The sequence below is a fragment of the Rhinatrema bivittatum genome, chromosome 5, assembly GCF_901001135.1.
Source record: "Rhinatrema bivittatum chromosome 5, aRhiBiv1.1, whole genome shotgun sequence".
NCBI lineage: Eukaryota > Metazoa > Chordata > Amphibia > Gymnophiona > Rhinatrematidae > Rhinatrema > Rhinatrema bivittatum.
Window position 1 is genome coordinate 348,442,299 of NC_042619.1, and position 21,134 is coordinate 348,463,432.

At 41.6% G+C, this 21,134-nt stretch overlaps 1 protein-coding gene across 5 annotated transcripts in view; it reads left to right on the forward strand.

Annotated features, from left to right (window-relative positions):
• TPP2 (tripeptidyl peptidase 2) overlaps positions 1 to 21,134 on the forward strand; it is a 315,654-nt gene that overhangs the window by 247,234 nt on the left and 47,286 nt on the right. For 2 of the 5 annotated variants that reach the window (XR_003857142.1, XR_003857143.1), the window contains 3 exons: positions 2,517 to 2,710; positions 3,577 to 3,669; positions 4,264 to 4,916. The exons of the other annotated variants lie outside the window; for them this stretch is intronic. The gene's annotated coding sequence lies outside the window, so the exon portion shown is untranslated. Of the gene's footprint in view, positions 1 to 2,516; positions 2,711 to 3,576; positions 3,670 to 4,263; positions 4,917 to 21,134 lie in introns of those variants that run through there. 5 annotated transcript variants of the gene reach the window in all.

A 21,134-nucleotide genomic window follows, 5' to 3' on the forward strand; every position in this document is an offset into this window, starting at 1 on the left:
TAACCACATCCTCTGGCAGGAAATTCCAGTTTAATTGTGCGTTGAGTGAAAAAGAACTTTCTCTGATTAGTTTTAAATGTGCCACATGCTAACTTCATGGAGTGCCCTCTAGTCTTTCTATTATCCGAAAGAGTAAATAACCGATTCACGTCTACCCGTTCTAGACCTCTCATGATTTTAAACACCTCTATCATATCCCCCCTCTCAGCTGTCTCTTCTCCAAGCTGAAAAGTCCTAACCTCTTTAGTCTTTCCTCATAGGGGAGCTGTTCCATTCCCCTTATCATTTTGGTAGCCCTTCTCTGTACCTTCTCCATCGCAATTATATCTTTTTTGAGATTCGGCGACCAGAATTGTACACAGTATTCAAGGTGCGGTCTCATCATGGAGCAATACAGAGGCATTATGACATTTTCCATTTTATTCACCATTCCCTTTCTAATAATTCCCAACATTCTGTTCGCTTTTTTTGACTGCCGCAGCACACTGAACTAACGATTTCAATGTGTTATCCACTATGACGCCTAGATCTCTTTCTTGGGTTGTAGCACCTAATATGGAACCTAACATTGTGTAACTATAGCATGGGTTATTTTTCCCTATATGCATCACCTTGCACTTATCCACATTACATTTCATCTGCAATTTTGATGCCCAATTTTCCAGTCTCACAAAGTCTTCCAACAAACTTTTCAGTACTTAGCCCCGACTTCAACTCATGCCAATTAAAAAAATCAACTACTCTCTACAACAAAAGATCTAGGCATCATCCTAGATAGCGAACTAAACCTTAAAAAAACACATTAACTCCATGATAAAAATTGGACACTTCAAGCTCCAGATCTTAAACTCAAACCACTCCTGTACATCCAAGACTATCGAACATTTCTTCAGGCACTAATCTTCTCAAAACTCGATTACTGCAACACCCTCCTTTTGGGCCTCCCAACAGCCACCCTAAGACCAAGGCAGCTATTACAGAACGCAGCTGTTAGATCGCTAATAAACTGCAAAAGATCGGATCACATCACACCAATCCTTAAAGAGCTACACTGGCTGCCCATTCCATATAGAATTCAATACAAAGCCTTAACCCTTTTACACAAAATGTTACACAATGATAAAATGGACTGGATGAATGCCGTATTACACTTTCACATCCCACAAAGGAACCTCCGATCCACAAATACTGGACTTCTTTCAACCCCCTCTCCGAAATTGGCACACCTGATCACAGTAAGGGACCGCACACTATCTCTGGCAGATCCCGCCCTATGGAACTAACTGCCTACAGAGTTAAGAACAGAACCAACGACCCAAACATTCCAAAAAAGCCTAAAAACATGGCTCTTCCAAAAAGCCTTTGCATTTATGTCATGACGCCGATCAAAACACCCATCAAACACTGACACTGGGAAAAAAAAAAGAGAATATTGTGTACCCGTAGAAAATCTCTGATTGCACCATATTGAAAGCCCCTATGATATCTATAATGACAATTGATCGTAGCTATGTTAATATCAGTTTATACCCCGTTAATACCAATTAATCTCATATTAATATGTTTGAGTTCAGTTAAAGTTTGATTCTAAGTTTTACTGTAAGAAACAATAGGAAAACCTTTGTTTCCAGCACCATTTTCTCTGTAAACTGATGTATGTCAGATCGAATATCTGTATATAAAAAAAATAAATTAAAAAATAATAATAGTAAATATATGTATATATATATCTTTATATCTATATATCTTTAGCCATATGAGAGAATTATGTAAGTACCAAAACCTCCCCAAACAAATATGAAAAAAAAGGCAAATTCAATAATGCTGAAAAATATGCTTAAAGGGGTGGTCATATGAAGGGTAATTTTTATAACAATCGAAAAAACTCATGTGTTGCCAAAGCACATAAATTTCACTGATTTTCAAAGCCAACTTGTGTGCATAATTTCACTTTGAACACTGTCCCTAAGAATGTGCACAAACTACCTGCAGAAAGGTACACCTGCTCTTCGCAGGGCATAACTTGTGTGCGTAATTTATGTGCAGACTTTTTCAAATCAAAAGCATGCATGTAAATTCCAACTCTTTCCCCCACCCTCTCCCCAGAACATTTGTTTGGTTTTTTTTGTGCGCATAAAAGTATGTTCAAAATCAAGTTGTGCACATACTTTTATGCTCACAACCCTCACACAATTTTATAATAAGCCTTTTTTACAAGTATAAACCAGTGTTTTATGCACATAAATGGCTTTGAAAATTACCCCCATATTGTGATCAGGGATGTGGCCCCATAGGTGCACACATATGATGCCACACAGATATAGGCCTATATTTTCTAATCTGCATGCATACACCTGTGCAGATTATAAAACATGTGAATTTATTATTTAAAATATATGCACATATGTAAACTATTTGCATAAATATTCACATGTATGTGAACTCATGCATGTACCCTTTGCACTAAATCTCAAACATACGTGCGTATATTTTTCAACATGCACGGGAACTTCCAGCTCTTCCAGGGTGAACTCATTCCAAGATGCCCCCCCTCCCCACCAGCAAAGTACCCAACTTTACCACCAGGGACATCCATTCGCTGTCATCCCTGGTGGAGATCCAGGGGAGCCGCAGACAAAATCGTGTGCTCAGACAGGCCTGGAGGGATCTGTAGGCCCATTTCAATCGCCTGGCTTCCTACCTCCGTGGGGTAAGTATAATGTGGGAACTAGGAATGTGGGTGGGGGTAGGAGTGGTGGTGGGTATGAGGAAGCATTTGGAGAGGCAGTTGAGGGGGTTTTGGTTATGAGTGGCATTAAGGTGGGTGTGAGTAGAAGAGAAATTCAGGGTTGGGGGTGTTGGGGTGGGCTGATGTATGGGGCCATTAGAGGGCATTTGGGAGAATTTTAGAGGTTGGGGGGATATGAGGGTCTTTGGGTAGGGGAAGGGTTTTGGATGTGGAGGCAAGGAGGGCCATTGTGGGCATGTGGTAGGGCAAGAGGCAATGGAATATATGGAAGACAAAAATGATTTATGATACATTAATAGCATGGCATATATATATATATATATATATATATATATATGTCATTTGGAAAAAATAGGGAGAACTTGAAGCTAAGGTCATAAGTATGATAAATCCCAAGTAAAGAAAAAAACATCCTCTGGGACATTTCTTTTTGCTGGATGCTATTGCATACCTGACCTGTGTCCTTGTTCCAGAAGGGAGAAAATTAAGCCAGTCATACTTGCAAACTTACATCCCAAAGCTGTGTGGTATCAGTCATTTCTGATTCTTCCCTTTGAAATTATAATGCTTTAGCATGGCGTTGTCCAAAAGGCTGGCCTACTGTCTCCCTCCTGAAACTGGGTGCCTTAGCTGTTCTTAGGTTGCTCTTGCTCTGGTCAGTAATCTAGCCTGGTGGCAGGGCACCACATATAGCTGCATGAATGGAGAGCAGACAGCCAGGAAACAAACTCAATGCTTCAGTAGAAAAAATGGAAACATGACATTCTGGAGATCACATAAGCAGTTACATTGAACTTACAGCTATCTCTTCCTTTTTTTCTCTATAGATTATGGACCTCAAGAAGAAGGCCTGGAAGCTGAGGCAAAAGGAAGGGGAATGGCTGAACCTGCTGCATGCCTGGCAGGAGGAAGCACCGGAGGTAAGTTCGTCAACAAGGTCTGTCTATTTCCTGCTTCCTTCTCTGGCCTCACTATTGTCCCGTCCCCCCCCCCCCCCCCCCCCCCACTCTGTATGACCCTGTGTCTGCTTAAAGCATCCTAAAACCTTCATGCACTATCATTTTATCCATGCCTATTCCTTGGGTCTTGGGCAGCACTGCCATGAAGCACTACTTGTAATGCACTCACAGGCCTGATATAGTATTAGAGAAGGTATTAGAACATACTCATAACTCTTATTCCTCCAATTCAAAAAAGACCTATACTTGGGGCTGCATCCTGACCCCTGATGGTTCATACTCAAGGACACACCCCAATGCAAACTACCCAGACACTGAGCCTACTCCAAGCTCCTATCACTAGCTAGGCACCATGTTATTAAACACAGCTATACAAAAGATTCCGTATGTCAGGGTACCTATCTATTGCTCTACCACTTCCTATGGGACATACGTGTCCCACCACTAGGAGCACTTACCATGTCCTACACCTATTCCTGGAATGCAATGCCCTCTAACTGTTTGTATGGTGCTCATACCAGCTGATAACTGACATACCTTTTGCTGTGTTCACAGAACATCAGGACTGAAGAAAAGGAGGATGATGAGGAGCTCCTTGTGTCTTCTGCTGCAATAGCAGCACTTGTGCCCCTGAAGAAGACCTGTAGTCACCACCACCAATGGTCGCAGCAGCATCACAGCACCCATTCCCTTCCCCCTTCTCCACTGGAAGCGCCAAACCTATTGCAGACACTATCCTCTACCCTCTTTAGTAGGGCCTCCTCCTATGGTCCCAGAACCTTTGGATGCAGGTCCTGAGGCAGCCCAGCCATTGTTAGGCAAAATCGGTGGGCAGGTCTATAGATATCTTCACCCTGATCTTCTACAGCGCCCCTTGAAAGCAGAAGCCAGTTTTGGTGCAGGAGCCCCGTCTCCAGGCTAAAGGGCTGGACTCTAAATTCCATTAGAGGAGCTGTGGAGATGGTGGAGGAACTCAGTGGCCTGCGGGTGGACCTCAGGTGGATGATGGCAGTTTTGGAATGACTTGCCAACATACAAGAGAGCTACACAACAGCTCTTGAGGTGATGGCAATGAGGCAACTGCCAGAGCCACCAGCCCCTAGGTTTTCAGGACCGAGCCTCCGGTTGTTCTGGGGCCTTTTTGTTGTTTCTAAATAAAGTCCTTAGATTTTCCACCCATTTCCCATTTTTTTATATTGTTAAAAGTTTGAAAATATTCAGAGTCTTATAAAAGTTAGTTTATATTTTCTAATCTGTGTCTTTTTTTTTTTTTTGGATGCATGCTAAGGCTGTTTTCTGAGGACAGCCAACTTCACTCTCACACTGTAATACAAGGAGCTTGCTATGCTGCTCTGACCATTACTCTGTATCTTCTACTAATCTGCCCTTACAGCTCACTATGTGAAATATTTGGATGTGCAGTCTGTACTTAGCTCCCCTGAATGACCATAGAAACATAGAAGTGACGGCAGAAGAAGACCAACGGCCCATCCAGTCTGCCCAGCAAGCTACGCAGTTTATCCATTTTTTTTCCCCTTTTTTCTCCCTCCCACCCGTCTCTATTGGCTTCCAGCACCCTCCGGCCCCAATTCCCTTCCACCCCTCCACCAATGCAGAGAGCAGCGCCATCCTAGTGAACATCCAGCTCAATCAGGGGTAGCAACCGCTGCAACCAGCAGGCCACACCCCTGCCCCTTACCCACCCCTGTTTTGTTTGCTTGTTTGGTTTTTTTTTATTTTTTTGAGATGGCATCCCTCCATCTTTCCGCTCTGTGAAGGTGGAACACCAACCACTGGCCACTGGCATCCCGCTCCATGAATGCCTCTGTGGCTACTGCCGCTCCGTGCAGTGTTTTGTTGCATGAAAGTGGAACACCAACTATTGGCCACTGGCATCCCGCTCCGTGAATGCCTCAGTGGCTACTGCCGCTCCGTGCAGTGTTTGCTGCCTCCTCTCTATTTATGCCCACTAGACTTGATGGATCCACAGTGTTTATCCCACGCCCCTTTGAAGTCCTTCACAGTTTTAGACTTCACCACTTCCTCCGGAAGGGCATTCCAGGCATCTACCACCCTTTCCGTGAAGAAATACTTCCTGACATTGGTTCTTAGTCTTCCTCCCTGGAGCCTCAGCTCGTGACCTCTGGTTCTGCTGATTTTTTTCAGAACCAGAGGATCAGAGGTTGAAGTCTACATGTACCTCTTACCTCTCCAAAGGGCCAGAGATGTGAATACAGCCAAGCCACAAGCATGGGTTTAGTCTCTAGAGGGAAAATTTGGTATACTTCCATATTACTAAAAGCACAGTACAAGGTGACAAGAAGCACACATGAAGTAGCCCTTTATACTACAGCTCAACTTCAGAGAAGAGAAGAGATGTTGAATAAATGTGTTTGTAGGAGCTCCATTCACCTGAAGCTGCCTGCTGCAGCAAATCTGATTCACCTCTACATCCCAAAAGCTGCAGATGGTAATTAATTGTCAAGCTGTCTGTCTTATGTCACAGATATGAAGGCCTCCCTGGATTAGTACAGAAGTCTGATGTATCTATCGCACTAAGCCTAACCTTCTCTCTGCTCACATTGGTTATCTTCCCTGGTGGTGCCCAGCTTACCTCCACAAGGCTCCTGCTTCCATCTTCTAATCCCTACGTGCACTTAGCCAGTTATGTGTTTGAAAGACTACCTTTCAATGGAGATCTTCCTGCAAGAAGAATGGATTTCCATATGTGCTACAAGACATGTAGGATAATGTTCTAAAAACATAAATTGCCATACTGGGTCAGACCAAGGGTCCATCACACCCAGCATCCTGTTTCCAACAGTGGCCAATCCAGGCTTTAAGTACTTGGCAAGTACCCAAAAACTAAGTATATCCCACACTACTGATGCTAGTAATAACAATGGCTGTTTTCTAAGTCAACTTCGTTAATAGCAGGTAATGGACTTCTCCAAGAACTTATCCAAACCTTTTTTAAACCCAGCTATACTAACTGCACTAACCACATTCCCTGGCAACAAATTCCAGATTTAATTGTGTATTGCGTGAAACAGAATTTTCTCCAATTAGTTTTAAATGTGCCACATGCTAACTTCATGGATGGGCCCCCTAGTCCTTCTATTATTCGAAAGAGTAAATAACCGATTCACATTCATCCATTCTAGGCCTCTCATGATTTTAAATACCTCTATCATATCCCCCATCAGCTGACTCTTCTTGAAGCTGAACAGCCCCAACCTCTTTAGTCTTTCCTCATAATGGAGCAGTTCCATTCCCTTTATCATTTTGGTCGACCTTCTCAGTACCTTCTCCATCGCCACTATATCTTTCTTGAGATGCAGTGCCCAGAATCGTAAACAGTATTCAAGGTGAGGTCTCACCATGGAGCAATACAGAGGCATTATGACATCCTCCGTTTTATTCACTATTCGCTTCCTAATAATTCCTAACATTGTTTGCTTTTTTGACTGCCACCGCACACTGAGCCGACGATTTCAAAGTATTATCCACTAGGAAACCTAGATCTCTTTCCTAGGCGGTAACTCCTAATATGAAACCTAACATCGTGCAACTACAGCATGGGTTAGTTTTATGCATCACCTTGCACTTATCCACATTAAGTTTCATCTGCAATTTGGATGCCCAATTTTCCAGTCTCACAAGGTCCTCTTGCAATTTATCACAATCAGCTTGTGATTTAACTACTCTGAATAATTTTGTATCATCTGCAAATGTGATTACCTCACTTGTCGTATTCCTTTCCAGATCATTTATAAATATATTGAAAAGAACGGGTCCTAGTAGAGATCCTTGAGGCACTGCACTGTATACATTTCCACTGAGAAAATTGTCCATTTAATCTTACTCTCTGTTTCCTGTCTTTTAACCAGTTTGTAATCCACGAAAGAACATCACCACCTATCCCATGACTTTTTACTTTTCTTACAAGCCTCTCATGAGGAACTTTGTCAAATGCCTTTTGAAAATCCAAATACACTACATCCCCCAGTTCACCTATATCTACATGTTTATTAACCCCTTCAAAAACGTGAGGCAAGTCATGCTGACTTTGTTCCATTAAGCCATGTCTTTCTATAAATTCTGTGATTTTGAACACTTTCCACTGTTTTTCCTGGCACTGAAGTCAGGCTAACTGGTCTATAGTTTTCTGGTTTGTCCCTGGAGCCCTTTTTAACCACCCTCCAGTCTTCAGGTACAATGGATGATTTTAATGATAGGTTACAAATTTTAACTAATAGATCTGAAATTTCATTTTTTTTAGTTCCTTCAGAACCCTGGGGTGTATACCATCCGGTCCAGGTGATTTACTACTCTTTAGTTTGTCAATCAGGCCTGCCACATTTTCTAGGTTTACAGTGATTTGGTTCAGTCCAACTGAATCATTACCCATGAAAACTTTCTCCGGAATGGGTATCTCCCCAACATCCTCTTCAGTAAACACTGACGCAAAGAAATTGTTTAACCTTTCCATGATGGCCTTGTCTTCTCTAAATGCCCCTTTAACCCCTCGATCATCTAGTGGTCCCACGGACTCCCTCACAGGCTTTCTGCTTCGGATATAATTTTAAAAGTTTTTATTGTGAATTTTTGCCTCTATGGCCAACTTCTTTTCAAATTCTCTCTTAGCCTGTCTTATCAATGTCTTACATTTAACTTGCCAACGCTTATGCTTTATCCTATTTTCTTCTGTTGGATCCCTCTTCCAATTTTTGAATGAAGATCTTTTGGCTAAAATAGCTTCTTTCACCTCACGTTTTAACCATGCCAGTAATCGTTTTGCCTTCCTTCCACCTTTCTTAATGTGTGGAATACATCTGGACTATGCTTCTAGGATGGCATTTTTTTTTTTTAACAATGTCCGCTCCTCTTGCACGTTTTTTACCTTTGTAGCTGTTCCTTTCAGTTTTTTTCTAACTATTTTTCTCATTTTATCAAAGTTTCCCATTTGAAAGTTTAGTGCTAGAGCCGTAGATTTACTTACTGTTCCCCTTCCAGTCATTAATTCAAATTTGATCATATTATGATCACTATTACCAAGTGGCCCCACCACTGTTACCTCTCTCACCAAATCCTGAGCTCCACTAAGAATTAGATATAAAATTGCTCCCTCTCTTGTCTATTCCAGACCAATTGCTCCATAAAGCTTTCATTTATCATATCCAGGAACTTTGTCTCTCTAGCATATCCTGATGTTACATTTACCAAATCACTATTGGGGTAATTGAAATCTATCATTATTTCTGCACTACCAATTTAGTTAGCCTCCCTAATATCACTGTCCATCTCACCATCTTGGCCAGGTGGACAGTAGGATACTCTTACCACTATACTTTTCCCCAACCCATAAGGGATTTCTACCCATAAAGATTTGATTGTTTAATCTCATGCTGGATCTTTATCCTGTTGGACTCTATGCCATCCCAGACATAAAGCACCATCCTGCCTCCCAAATGCTCCTGTCATTGCAATATAATTTGTACCCCGGTATAGCACTGTCCCATTGGTTGTCCTCCTTCCACCATGTCTCTGAAATGCCAATTAAGTCTGTCATCATTCACTGCTATACATTCTGGGCCGGTGCGCACAGCCTGCGCCTGCTTCGAGCAGGGGCAAAAGGTAAGATAACTTTTTTTGGGGGGGGGAGGTTAGAATAGGGGAAGGGGTGGAAAGGATAGATTAGGGGATAGGGAAGTTCCCTCCCAGGCCACTCCAATTTAGGATCGGAAGGCCGCGGGCATCGGCGCGTGTAAGTTGCACTCATGTGCACTGCCTTACATGTGACGACCCCCAATTATAACATGTGCGCACGTCTTAAAATCTACCCCTCTGATTTTTCCATCTTACTTCTGGCATTATCATACAAACATTTCAAAGTGTGCTTTTTATTTGTATTTTCATTCTGCTTTCTTATTGATAGGGATAAATTGGAATCTTTTAGCTCAGATGAGTTTTTAATTACAGGCACTTGGATTACTTTTCTTTCTTTTTGTTGGGATGCCCTAATTCTAGTGCGTCATTAGTATCCTTTGAAGATACCTTCCTCTTGAACCATGCGCTGCTGAGTGACTGTCGGCTTTCCCCTTTATTCTAGTTTAAAAGCTGCTCTATGTCCTTTTTAAAGGTTAGCGCCAGCAGTCTGGTTCCACCCTGGTTAAGGTGGAGCCCATCCCTTCGGAAAAGACTCCCCCCTTCCCCAAAAGGTTCCTCAGTTCCTTACAAAACTGAATCCCTCTTCCTTGTACCATCGTCTCATCCACGCATTGAGACTCCGGAGCTCTGCCTGCACCTGCGGACCTGTGTGTGGAACAGGGAGCATTTCAGAGAATGCTACCCTGGAGGTTCTGGATTTAAGCTTTCTACCTAAGAGCCTAAATTTGGCTTTCAGAACCTCCCTCCCACATTTTCCTATGTTGTTGGTGCCTACATGTACCACGACAGCCGGCTCCTCCCCAGCACTGTCTAAAATCCTATCTAGGTGACGCGTGAGGTCTGCCACCTTTGCACCAGGTAGGCATGTTACCAGGCGATCCTCATGCCCACCCGCCACCCAGCTATCTACATTCCTAATAATCGAATCACCAACTATGACGGCCGACCTAACCCTTCCCTCCTGGGCAGTAGGCCTTGGGGAGATATCCTCAGTGCGAAAGGACAATGCATCACCTGGAGAGCAGGTCCATGCTACAGGATCATTTCCTGCTGCACCAGGTGGATGCTCTCCATTCATAAGACTTTCATCCTCCAAGGCAGCACCAGGGCTGCCAGTCTGAAGTTGGGACTTGGCTACTATGTCCCTGAAGGTCTCATCTATATACACCTCTCTGTCTGCCTCAGCTCCTCCAGGTCTGCCACTCTACATCCAGAGATCGGACTCGTTCTCTGAGAGCCAGGAGCTCTTTGTATCGCATGCACATGTACAACTTCTCACCGGTGGGTAGAAAATCATACATGTGACACTCGATGCAAAAGACTGGGAAACCCCCCTCTTGCTGCTGGACTGCTGCCTTCATCTCAAATTTGTTCAGTTCCTACTTAATTTTTTAGGTTCCTCTGGAAGTAGGAATGTGTCTAATTAGGGTCCTTTAAATGTATTTGTGTATTCATTATATATCTAGTAGTGGCCTACACGGGAATGATCAAACTCTCAATAAGGTGTGGGGACTTTGTGAAGTGGTTATAGGGCTGATTTTTTTTTGTGTGTGTGTGTGAAAGTGGCACTTGCCTATAAATTAAAGGATGAGCTAGGGGTGGGTGGGAGGGTTGGGAAATCAATCACACTAACTTGTTTATTAGCTAAAAAAAAAACACTACTGTTTAAAAAAAACAAACACTAACTTCTGTTTATTAGCTGCCTTTCTGTTTTGAGGTCTGTAACACAAAAACTCCCAGCTGTGAGCTATCTAGGGACTCCTTGCTGTTTCCATAGCCTTGCCCCCTCACCCACTTCTCCCACCTGTAATATGTAAGGATCCACACACAATACAATTTGCAGTTGGTCATCATAGCTTGGCTTTCACCTGAAGCTGGGTCAGAACTGTGAGTTTCCTCAGATGCTTCCCATCCAAACAATAATTATATCACAAAGAGATTGTACAGTGGATGGTTACACACATCCAGTGTTAAACTGTGTGCCTGATATATTGTAATACACAGGGCACATAACATTTCCCAAGAAAGTTCTGTTTCTTATGTGAAAAAAACAGGTATAATGAATAAAAGCAAAGGCTAAAGATAAAACATACAGGCCTCTGATGATGAATTCATCATCCATACATGCCTTGATTTCCTAACATCCAAGATATATCTTCTGGACATGGGATAGCTGCTGACTCCATGTTATCAGCGACACCCAGATACAGTCCAGGTGTTAGTTACATTGAAATTTATAGGGATAAACACTGGACAGGCTCTGAAAGTCCATGAAGACATTGCGTCTGCTGCTATTCCATTAATAGACCAACTATGCACACACCTAAGTGGCAAAAAGTATGCATATACCACTACATTACAGTGGCTATACATGAAAAATATAATGTACGCACGTGGAAAAATGACTTGCTTGCCTATAACCCCATTTATGCGTGGAAGTTGGTATATTTTCAAACATGCACATGTAAATGAAAGTTCCAAATTTTGGATACCTCCTCCAGGTCATCAAGGCCCTGTTGGTTCTTTAGCCTGAATTCCCCCCAGTTCACCCACATCTCCAGCCCATACTATTGTACTAGACAATAAACAAAGTTGATATCACTTAACCCATTATGTCACAATTTTTTTTAAGATGCTATCCTCTAAATAGGAAACTAGGACATAATGGGTTAAACAAGATAATTAGCAGGTGTAAAATTGCACAAGTAAGTTACCTAATGTATGCGCATAGATGTGTCATGCCCATAACATGCTCGCTTTTTTGTACATGTAAAGCTACATATACATGTGTATGTGGCCAGTTTATAATATAGAGTGCACACAGATGCTTCACATATGTGTGCCTGCTCTTTTTTTTACACATACCTTTTGAAAATTCACCTCAATATGTGTACTTGTACTTCTCTTACCACAGTCTTTAGACATGTGGTTTACACAAGCTCACCAGTCAGAAATATATAAAAGGTGAAATGCATCTTAATTGTATTTCTTCTTTAATTACAATTCCTAAAGAACAATTTTTGGCGGGATAATGAAAATATACTCTAAGAAAATGAAATTGATCATTAAATGGCCCTAAAAGGCAAAGCAAATATGCATGAATGACAAAATGACCAACCTAAAAATCTACAAATTATATATTTACTGAGAGAAGACTTTATTAAAAAAAAAAAAAAAAAAGTAGCCTAAAATTATTCTTCTTTGTGGTCCAGTGGTATCCTGAGCAGCTGGCAGAGCCCATCCCACCAGCCACTGAAGAGTAGAGTGCAGCAAGAGAGGCAGAGAGAGAGGGAGATGATCCTAGTATAAACTCTCTCACCGGAATATATAATGTCTAGGAAAAAATCTTGTAAAGAATGTGGACGCAAAATGGCTTCAGTGGATCTCAATAAGATATGCTTCAAGTGTCTAGGCAATAATCCTGACACTTCAAACTGTGAGACCTTTGCTAAGATGCTACCAAGACCTTAAGGTACAAACAAGCTTTTTTCAGAAGTCTCTTCTACAGAGGAAAGAGCAGCCTTATACCAAAAATAACCAGAGGCTCACAAAAAGAGAAAGCCAGAGTCTTCAAAGCACAAGAAAAAAGAGGCCGCCTCTTCCTCTCGATCCCATAAAGATAGAATTTTTGTCCCCTTCAAAGCGCAAATCGGTGTACGAGAAGACAAATCACGAAATCATCTCAGCATCATTATCTGTATCTTCCATGGTGCCAAAAAATGGGATTACTTCCACTGATCCCACCCTATTAAAAGTCAATGAGAAAAGAAGAAACATCTCGGATATAATTTAGTCCTGCATTTGAAACTGGATTATCACTTCTTGGAGTGTTATCCAGAAACAGAAAAAGTAACACAGCTCCAGAAAATCTTTCATCTCAAAAGTGGCAGATTCAATCTCTTTCATAATTCAAGATGAACTAGATCTGAAATGTTCTGAGGTTCTTAAATACACCAATGCCCCAAAACAACCATCTGTGATACCAGTGCACAAGTCTTGCAGATCTCCAAATGAAACTGTGGTTTATGCCAATTTCTGATCCACCAGTGGCATAATAATTAACCTTAAAAGGTAAAAGAATGCCCAGGCATTGACAGGATGCAACTATTCCATGTCTCAGTAACATAGTAATGATGGCAGAAAAAGACCAAATGGTCTATTCAGTCTGCCCAGCAAGTTTCCCTAGGTAGCAATTGCCACTCCATGCCACTACCCCCATGTTTCTCTTAAGGGTAGTAACTGCTGCTCCGTGCAGTTATCCCAAGCTTTATGATAGCCCATAAAAATTTCCACTAACAACATTTTTTACTGGGTGATGAGCTTTCTTGAAAATTCAGACAGTGCCTCTTGATGTGTGTTGTTTATGGACTTTGCTGTAGAAGCAGTCCTCTGCTTTTTCCCTTAGCCTGAGTATCAGTACCTGAGACCATAGAAGTCTGGGCCCTCTGTTTTCTGAATCCAATTCCCCTTTTCCTTCCTGCCTTCAAAGTGGGGAGCAATGTTGCAGTAAAAGCATCAAAGTTTATTGGTTAAGGGTAGTAATCTCCATGCCTTCTGCTAAGTGTAGTAGTAACCACTGCACCAGAAAGTTACCTCCCTGCATGCATTTCTTCATTTCCGTCCTCTAGCCTTTAGAGATCCACAGTGGTTATCCCATGCCCCTTTGAATTCCTTGACTGTTTTTCTTTTCACCACCACCTCTGGAAGGGCATTTCAAGAATCCACCACCCTCTCCATGAAGAAATATTTCCTGACATTGTTTCTGAGTCATCCCCCATGGACTTTCATTTCATGACCCCCTAGTTCTATTTTCTTTCCAATGGGAAAGATTCAAATTTCATGCATCATTAAAACCTTTTAGGTATCTTATGGTCTGTTTCATATTCCCCTGCACATCCTCTCTTTCAGAGTGTACATAATCAGATCCTTCAGCCTCTCCTCATAAGTCTTCTGATACAGACTCCATACCATTTTGATCGCCCTTCTCTGGACTGCCTCCATTCTGTCTATCCTTTTGAGATACGGGTTCCAGAACTGAACACAGTAATCCAGGTGAGGCCTCACCAAGGCCCTATACAAGAGATTTCTGCTTCTTTTTAATTACTGGTTATTCCTCTCTCTATGCAGCCCAGCATTCTTCTGGATTCAACTATCACCTTGTCACATTGCCTTGCCATCTTCAGAACACCAGACATTATTGCCCCAAGATCCCTCGCTTGTTCCATGCACACCAGTCTTTCACCCCCCCCCCCCCCAAATCACATAAAGCTCTTTTGAATTACCACAGCCCACTCTGCATTTCTTGGCATTGAATCCAAATCAACCAAGCTTTCTTAAATATCTTTTCATTCTCTCTACTCCTTCAGGTATGTCCACACTGTTGCAAATCTTAGTATCATCCACAAATAGGCAAATTTTACCTTCTATCGATTACGCAATGTCACTCACAAAGATATTGAACAGAACCGGTCCCAATACCAATCCCTGTGGCACTCCACTTAATACGGCTCTCTCTTCAGAGTAGGTTCCATTTACCATTAAATGCTGTCTCCTATCAGTCAACCAGTTTGTAATTCACGCCACCACCTTGGCGCTCACTTCCCAGTTTCTCATTTTATTCACTAGCCTCCTATGTGAGACCATATCGAAAGTTTTGCTGAAAACCAAGTGGATCACATTGAGCGCGCTCTTCCTCGGTCCAGTTCTCTAGTCACCGAATAAAAAAAATCAGATTTGTCTGACAGGACTTTCTCCTGGTTAATCCATGCTGCCGTGGCTCCAGCAAGATATCGGATTATAGATAGCTCTCTGTTCTTTCCTTCAGCAGAGTCTCCATTAATTTTCCTACCACAGAAGTGAGGTCAATCGGCCTGTATTTTCCAGCCTCCTCTCTGCTACCACTTTGGTGAAGTGGGGCCACCACCGCTCTTCTCCAGTCTTCCAGCACCTCTCCCATTTCCTGGGATGTATTGCAAAGGTCCTCTTGTTTCCAGGGATCTATTGAACAGTAGATGTGGAATCAGCTTTGTGGAAAATAAAGAAATCAAACATTTATTCTAATACCTCTCCAGGTAAAGAGCGTAAATTACTGGATAGTATAGGGTAAAATGTTTTTCCAATCTTCTATGCTCCAGATCAGAATCTCTAATCAATATCAAATGACGCAGTATCTGTATACTATCTTACAGAAAATCAAAGATGATTCAGCATTAAATTCCAACAGAGCGTCAGCAGAAATTCCACTCCAATTTCCTGGAGGAAGATGAGTGTTCAAATCAATTAAATCAAGTTTGCCAGTTTGATATTGCTTCCAGAGCATCAGTGGTTACAACAGTGACTAGAAGATTAGCATGGCTACATCATCTGCCCGAAGAGAAGATGTGCATGTAAAATTAGTGGAAGCTCCCTATAAAGGAGATAATCTATTCAGGGACAAAGTGAGAAATACTATAAACATTATAAAAGATCAGTGTACAAACATATATGCTTTCTTCAACATCTGTGTGTCCATCAACCTCACAGTCCTACAGAAAACCTTACTATTATTTATGGAGGTGTTATGCTCCTTACCATTATAGGTGTCAGTGGTACCAGCCTCAGCAACACAAAGCACAAACCAGACCACATACAAGAGACAGATCTCAAACAAAAGCAGTTCAACAACCTGGTCAGAAATCATTACAAGGATTTTGACAACAAACACTTTCCAGTGGGAGTAGGATACAACATTTCTATCAAGTGGTCCATGATTACTGCTTATTAACAGGTACTAACATTTATCAAAAAGGGTTACTGTTTAAATTTCCAAAATCTACTACCCAAGTTTTCCCATGCATGTCATGGTATTCCGAGAACAGTTGCTCATAATAAAGCAGGAGATAGCTCTTCTGTCTGCAAAGGCCATAGAAGCGATCCCCATTGCAGATAGAAACAAGGGGTTTTCTCCTGGTACTTCCTGATTCCCAAAAAGAATGGAAGATAATGCCTAATACTGGATTTAAGTAACTTAAGTGTTTATCTGAAATGGGAAACATTCAAAATGAATTTTATTCACCACGCTTCCTCTTCTGAAGCTAAATGACTGGTTAACTTCATTAGATCTCAAGGATGCTTGTACCTATTTTCCTATTCATCCAGTTCACAGGAAATACATGAGATTTATGTGTAAACCCTGTGATTGCTGAACCTGAATACTAGTTCCAGAGGCCATATCTCAAATTTATATTTTAAATAGAATACTGTTATGCCAACCATTGTAACTCCAGGGTTTCCTGTGCGGGAGGAAGTCTCCCTTCAAGGCCTTTCACTTTGATCTTAGTTTTTCCCATGTTAAAGTCTTTGCACAAGGCATTGAAATCACTGAGTGAAATCTACTTAGAAATTGGTTTCAAACATTTCTCTTTTACTAATAAGATGCAAAGTGATGATTTAAAGTCTTTACAGCTCTGTACTTCAATTTCAAGATGGTATAAGTGTATTTTTTTATTTTGAATTTATAGACCACCTATCAAAACTTTTAGGTGGTTTCCAAGCAAATATTCATAAATCGTAAGGCAAATTTGAAAGCATAAAAACTATGAAAATAAAACATAGACACAAGAACACACGACTAAAACAATTCATAATACATAAAACAAATATCAATCCTCAAAAATAGTTGCATAACACCATTACATGAAAAATCCCCTATCCAAGCCAGCATAGACAGCTTAATACCCAAGATATTAGTGAGCTGCTGCTTCTTTACAATACCATCCTTCAAAGGCCTGCTGAAATAAGCAAGCCTAGACCATTTTCCTAAATTTTAAGAGTACATTCCTCTCTCAGTTCTTGGGATAATGAGTTCCATAAAACCGAACTCTGAACGTAAAAGAGATGCTCACAGGATTTGTCCAAATGAATTACTCTAAATGATGGAACTCATTTCAGAGCTCATGTGTGATTACACATTTTCTCAAAGAGGAGCTCCTACATGTTTAAGAGCCACCACTGGGGTCTCTTGTTGCTGCCAGGCGCTAAGATCAGAGCCCAGATGCTGGCCTGGACCTAAGCATTATACAGTGATGACTTTTCTGTGGCAAACCTAATTAAATCTGAAGACACATTGGTTGGGAAACACTGGGATAAATGCATCATGCTATGGAATCTCTATAGTCTTTTTCCCAACATTATTTTGTTTTTATTTGTTTTAGAATTATTTTTATTAGCACTATGAAATGCAAACACTTCACTAACTTTTTATTTTGCTTGTATACATGAAAAATAAAACAATGTGCATCCAATCTTTGTAGTACTAGCAATTCCTGAGCAAAATGCAAAATACCAGGACAAACTAGAGAGCATACCCTGCAAATGGTAATTTCTTTATGAATACAAATTATTTTTCTAAGCCTAAACCTTATGAGAATGCAAACACTATGCTAACAGAGTTAAGAACATAAGATGTGCCAGGCTGGGTCAGATCAAATGTTCATCAAACCTAGCATCCTGTCTCTGATAGTGGCCAATCTGGGTCACAAGTACCTGGCAGATCTCAAAGAGTAGGCCCAATTCCTTATTACTCATTCCCAGGTTTAAGCAGTAGCTTTTCTAATTCTGCTATATCATTTTTAAGATGTGATAACAAGAACTGCACACAGTACGCAAGATGCAGTTGCATTATAATATTCTCCTTTTAAATTTTAAAAGGAGAATATTATAATTTAAATTTAAAAGTCTGTGTCCTCTCTCTCTTTTGCAGTATCAAGGTGATATCTCTTACTCCTCTTCTTCCAATCTTCAGTAAATGTACATGGGCCCTGAATGGGGTCTATCTCCTTTCCTCTCTTTCCTTTCTCCTTCTTCCAATCAGGATGGCTAAAAGTCATCCTCTCATTGGATCCTGATGATCTCCCAGTAGATTGAAGAGCAAAAGTAAATAAGCTTAGTTAAGTTCCAAGTGATTGGGCACTCCAACTCAAATTAATTTAAGATTTAAGGATGGACTGGGATAGTGGAAGAAAACTCTCATCCAAACAAAAGGTCAACATGAAGCCATTATTAAGTTAATAGAAAAATCAAAGAACAGCCAAGACATGCTGTCTCTGTGAAAAGGAAATCCACAAGGTAGCATGGTAATCTGGCTTTGAGCCAGAGGGACATCTCCATTGTAAGCTTCTACATAGGGGAGGTGAAAACCCATTAGGTTACTATTGTGTCTCTCTCCCAACCATTGGTATATTCCTCTAACTAAATCCTAGTAAGGGACTAACAGAATCCCTACACATAGTAGAAAACCTCCATTACCAGTACAAAGTTCTTTCCTCCGAACTCAGCAGCCCAAGAGTTTTTACCAAATGTCTACCAGTAGTGGCATCTTATCTGAAGAAAAATGTTCCTCAAGCAGGTCTATCGAGGGCTTTTGCTGTAGGCTCTGCTGGTCTAGTACATGTTCATGGTCCACTGGTTTTCCTCCTGCCCTTTCTTTACATGGTTGACAATCCATTGCAAAATAGCCTTCGACACCATCTGCTTGTGAAGACAAAGAGAAAGAAGTCCAAATGTGGCATGCTTAGCATTGTTTCCCTGCATTCCCCAGCATTAGGTTCCTCTTGCACCTTTCCTCCCCCCCCCCCGGCGAACTGCTCACTGGAGGTTTAAATCAGCGAGCTTCTGCCTGGCAAATATATATGCTGACGAGGTCCGCTTGTGCTATCTGTGTAGATGGGCTAAGGTAATCTTACTTTCATCCTCTAGGCAAGATACTTTTAGCAAGGGGTTACAGTTTCCTGTGTCCTCCAGTCTATGGCACGGCACTTGAACGATCCCCATCCTGTCGCCATGTGTAACGTACCTTTTGTGCAATGTTGTCTTCAATGCTTGTTGGTGCTGAGTGGCATCCAGTGCCCTCTGTGAAGTGTGAAGCAGTTAACTCTGGCCAAGACCAGCAGTTATTCCCCTCTCCTGGCTACATTTGGGTGCCAGGAGTCCCTTCCTCAAACCAAATAACCACAGCAGCGCAAACTGTGTCCTGGGGTTGTCTCTGCCAGCCCTGCAAGTCCTTGCCTGCATTCCAAAAAATACATACAGGCTTCAGAGTACTAGTAGAAACGTCAACCTACAAAGAGTTCCTGTAGGCTTGCAGTGCCTCATCCACATCACTGCAACAATACCTCAGTCCCCTTTCCCACCCAGAGGTTCTGTAACCTGCAGACTTTTGACCTGCAGACTTGCCAGGGAAAGTGGGCCTACCTGGTGGCCCAAAGAACTCCTCTGTCCTTCCTAACATACACCTCCATGGCTGTTGCTTCAGGAAATGGCCAGTCCATTACTACATTCATGTCATTCTTATCTGTTCTACTGTCTCTCCCAGCTCTTGGTTTTCTGCTTCTTACATCTATGTAATAAGGGCTATGGGGGGGGGCCCCAGGTCATGGTCTTCCCCATGACTAATGGGAAATGTTGTTCTTCAGCCTTTTCCCTTGTCTTGAGGATTATGCTTGCCTCTGGACTATGTATTTCTGTTGCTCCAGCTCCAAGTATTCAGGGCCTGTGCCTGGTGGTCCTGTCACAATACCCTAGAGGAAAGGCAGGATAGAGAAGATATGATAGACATTTAAATACTTCCAAGGTATCAATGCACAGAAGACGGCCTCTTTCAACCAAAAGAAGGCTCTGGAAGTTGGAGTCATGGGATGAGGGTGAAAGGGGATAGATTCTAAAGTAATCTAAGGAAATATTTCTTTACAGAGAGGGTGATGGATACATGGAACAGCCTCCCGGTGGAAATAGTGGGGACAAGGACAATATCTGAATTCAAGAAAGCATTGTGACAGGCCAGGGGATCTCTAAAAGGCAGTATGGTCTTTTTATACCATCATGTTTCTATGTCAGTTTGACTTTGTGGAATACCTGTGAAGGGGTAAGAACTTCCCCCTTGATTGAATACTTTCAGATGACCAGAATACTAGGTCAGGGAGATGCATATTAGATGTGACCCATCCAAATTTCAATAAGACTTTTTATGCTGTGCCACATATAAAAACTACAAGCAAGATAACCAATATGTGGATGGAAGAAGAACTCAGAATGGTGCTCATGAGGACCCATTCTGGTAAAAGAAACATGACCAGCAGGGTGCCACTGGGATCGGTACTCGGCTCAGTCTTTTTCATTGTCTTTAATAAATGATGCGGAAGAGGACATGTATCTGGTTACAGATGAAATGAAAACCTACAGCAGAGTATATGTGCCTGGAAGGATAGTTAAGATGGAAGATTATTGCAGAAAATTGAAAGAATTGAAGGAACTAAAAAATGAAATTTCAAACCTATTAGTAAAAATTTGTAACCTATCATTAAAATCATCCATTGTACCTGAAGACTGGAGGATAGCTAATGTAACCCCAATATTTAAAAAGGGCTCCAGGGGCGATCCGGGAAACTACAGACCAGTTAGCCTGACTTCAGTGCCAGGAAAAATAGTGGAACGTATTCTAAACATCAAAATCACAGAACATATAGAAAGACATGGTTTAATGGAACAAAGTCAGCATGGCTTTACCCAAGGCGAGTCTTGCCTCACAAATCTGCTTCACCTTTTTTAAGGAGTTAATAAACATGTGGATAAAGGTGAACCAGTAGATATAGTATACTTGGATTTTCAGAAGGCGTTTGACAAAGTTCCTCATGAGAGGCTTCTAGGAAAAGTAAAAAGTCATGGGATAGGTGGTGATGTCCTTTCGTGGATTGCAAACTGGCTAAAAGACAGGAAACAGA